The following is a 3,765-nucleotide window of genomic DNA, read 5'->3' on the forward strand; positions in this document are numbered from 1 at the left end:
GAGGAGGAGGTAGGGGGAGGAGGAGGAGGTAGGGGGAGGAGGGGGAGAGAGAAGGGGAGGAGGGGAAGGAAAGAGAAGAAGGAGAAGCAGCAGCAGCAAACACACAGAAGAGGAGTATATGATAAGAATTAATCAAACTCAGGGCTAACATCAGTCAATTAGAAACTAAAAGAACAATACAAAGAATCAACCAAAAAAATGCTGAGTCTCGCATGGCCACTGAAGGGATGGGATGACAGGTTTCCTGCCCCTGGAGGAGGGCCAACACAGGCTGGGACTCTAATAGTATTGATAGTTGCTGTAGCTGTAAGGCTTGTTTGTATAATAATGTGTATGTTTTGCTTTATGTTCCTTCTTTGGGAAATGTTTTCCTTGCCAAATTTAATGACTCAATGTTAATTGGAAACAGCATGAGTCCAGGAAGCAAGAAGGGGTTCCTCAGCAAAATGGTGATTCTGTGACCTTCAGGAGAGCCCTTAAGGCTGTGGAAAAGAGCTTTGAAAACATGAGTTCAAGAACACATATATCAATGTAAGATCTGTCCTTTACAGGATTTCTCAACTTTACAAAATATATCAATTGTATGAGGGGCTTCATGGACCTAAAAGAACAGAGGCAGCTGTAGTAATGAGCCACTTTCTCAGAAAGATATTAAGGAAATGAGATAAATAGATTTAGGTAGTCATGATCTCAGGGCAAGATCCTACCCAGCTAAATTTAGTGTTTGTGTTTACAAAAACAGGCAGATTTCTAGTTCAAGGTCCTGAGACAGGAAGAGTTTAGGTCCAATCAAGGTGGGAGTGGCGATCTTAGAGAAGGATCTCACCCAGCTAGCTTATTGTCTGTGCTTATAAAGGCAAGCAGATATCTGAATTCATTTGCTATGATTATAAAAAAAAAATGCATTTGCTGTCCTTTTCAAAGAATCAAAGGGCTAATGTCACAAAATGCTGATTCTTGTGATAATCAAAAGGAAATCAGGGTAAATGATTAAATTGATATGTAAATAAAAAGATTGGGCTTTGGTTTGCAAAAGATAAGTAGTTTAAAGAGCTATTGCAGTTCTTTTAGAAATTTGTCTGGAGGGTTTTCTGATGAAATTCTGAAAAATTCTAAGGGAGCAGTAAGCTCTCTAAGTAGCTTTATATATTTTATTTTTCTAACCAAAGTCTGAAAACCCATTTTTTTTTGTAACAGGTTTACTAACATTGGTTAGAAAAACCCAAGAATTGTACTAGCAGGTTTTCTAACTTTGGTCAGAAAAGACAAAAAACTATTTAGAGAGCTACACTGCTCTCTTAGAATTTTTCTAGAGGGTTTCCTAACTTTGGTCATAAAACCCATGAGCTATCCAGAAAGCTTTTAGGATTTTCTAGCAGGTTTTCTGACCAAAGTCAGAAAAAACTACTTAGAGAACTAAAATTGCTCTTTTAGATTTTTTTTTATACTGCATTTTCTGACTTTTGTTGGAAAACCCAAAAGCTGTCTTAAGCAGAAAGCTTGTCTAGCAGAGTGCTACCTCAAACAGAAATCTGACTAGAGAGACACCTCAAGCAGATTACAGAGCTGTCAGCTTGCGCTCTATACCAAGTCAAGGGTGGTTTTGGCAAAGAGGAACTGGTTCTTTGAGAAAATCAATGGTAGAGACAAATCCTTAGCCTGACTAACTAAAAGGCAGCAAGACAATAACCAAATTAACAAAATCAGATATGAAAAGAGAGATATAACAAAGGACACTGAGGAAATTCAAAGAATCATTGTCTTACTTCAACAGCCTATAATTCACAAAATTCGAAAATTCAAATGAAATATCTACACAGGTATCACTTACCAAAGTTAAATAAAGATCAGGTAAATTTTCTAAATAATCCTGTATGCCCTAAGCAAATAGAAACAGCCATAAAAACTCTCCCAACCATCTAAAACTCAGGGCCACATGGTTTTAGTGAAGAATTCTAACAGACTTTCAGGAAGAGCTAATACCTATACTCCTCAAAATATTCTACAAACTTAAAACAGAAAGAATACTGCCAAAGTCATGCTATGAGGTCACAGTCATCCTGGTACCTAAACCACACAACAACTCAACAAAGAAAGAGAATTTCAGACCTTTATGATCATTAATGCAAATATACTCAATAAAATACTCACAAGCCGAATCTAAGAACACATCAAAACCAATATCCACCATGATCAAGTAGAGGCTTCACCCCAGGGATGCAGGAGTGGTTTAATATACAAAAATCCATTATGTAATTTACCATTTAAACAAACAGGAAAAACAAACAAACACATGATCAGGATGAAGAGATGACTAAGCAGTTAAGAGCACTGACTGCTAATCCAGAGATCTGGAGTTCAATTCCCAACAACCACATGGTAGCTCACAAACATCTGTAATGGGATCCAATGCACTCTTCCAGTGTATCTGAAGAGAGCTACAGTGTACTCAAATGCAATAAATAAATAAATAAATAAATAAATAAATAAATAAATAATTCTTTGAAAATTATGGTCATCTCATTAGATGCTGAAAAGGCCTTTGACTAAATTCAACACCCCTTCACATTAAAAGTCTCAGAGACATCAGGGATTTACAAGGAGCATACCTAAATACAATAAAGGCAATCTACAGCAATCCAACACCCAACATCAAATTAAATGGAGAGACGCATAAAGCAATACCACCAAAATCAAGGCTGTTCACTTTCCCCATATCACTTCAAAATAGTACTTGAAGCTCTAGCTAGAGCAAAAAGACAACTAAAGGAGATCAATGGGACAGAAATTGGAAGGAATTAGTCAAAGTATCACTATTTGCAGATGATATGATAGTATATGTAAGTTGATGTGTTAGAAGGGTGGGTCTTGTCAGAACATACCACACACTAAGCCCAAACAGTTCCAAGTGTAAGAGGTTTAATTGACAGGGAGAGAGAGGGCAGTAGTGGAAAGACAGAATGGAGAGAGAGAGATGGAGGAATGTTTCCTGTATGTATATGGGTTCTGACGTAGTGGCCGCAGGTAAAGGTGGGAGGTAAACCCAATGGATTCTGGGAATATGGCAGCTGTTGCACTGGCAATAGGTCTGTGAGGCCCACCCATGCAACGACACGGGCTTTGGAGGCTCTGATGCTAACATAAGTGACACCAAAAAATTTTGCCAGAGAATTTCTTCAGCTGACTATCCCCTTCAGCAAAGTGGCTGGATACAAAATTAACTCAAAGAAATCAGTAGTCCTCCTTTATACAAACGATAAACAGCCTGAGAAAGACGTTAGGGAGACAACCCCCTTCTCAATAGCCACAAATAACATATCGTGGTGCAACTCTAACCAAGCAAATGAAAGACCTATATGACAATCACTTCCAAACTCTGAAGAAAGGAATTGAAGAAAATATTGGAAAATGGAAAGATCTCCCTTGCTCAAGGCTTTTTAAAACTTGAATATATGAAGCATCTATGATCAAATTTCTTTGGTCATACTTTATCAACTTTAAATTTAATTATCAACTTAAAACTTTACCGAAATTATTTTGAGAAAAGAAAGCTGAAACATCAACATGAATGTTCAACTTAACTTTGCCAATATTGAAAACAGAAAAGGTTACTGAAACCCAATGAATGCAGACAGAAAAGTTGATCTCTGTTATTTGTCTCTTAATCTTTACCAGGTGTTGAAAAGAACAACTTTGCAAAGGCAGACATCCTTACCTATCTGATAAAAAGGGGGTGATTATAAAGTGTTTTTTATTTTAAACTTG

General features: G+C 37.2%; 1 non-coding gene across 1 annotated transcript; it reads left to right on the forward strand.

Moving 5' to 3' along the window:
* The first annotated feature begins 1,280 nt into the window (after positions 1-1,280).
* On the forward strand, positions 1,281-1,344 carry LOC116104276. Its single transcript, XR_004123785.1, has one exon. It is a non-coding gene; the product is annotated as a U7 small nuclear RNA (small nuclear RNA).
* Positions 1,345-3,765: the final 2,421 nt, after the last annotated feature.

The sequence above is a fragment of the Mastomys coucha genome, unplaced genomic scaffold, assembly GCF_008632895.1.
Source record: "Mastomys coucha isolate ucsf_1 unplaced genomic scaffold, UCSF_Mcou_1 pScaffold21, whole genome shotgun sequence".
Classification (NCBI taxonomy): domain Eukaryota; kingdom Metazoa; phylum Chordata; class Mammalia; order Rodentia; family Muridae; genus Mastomys; species Mastomys coucha.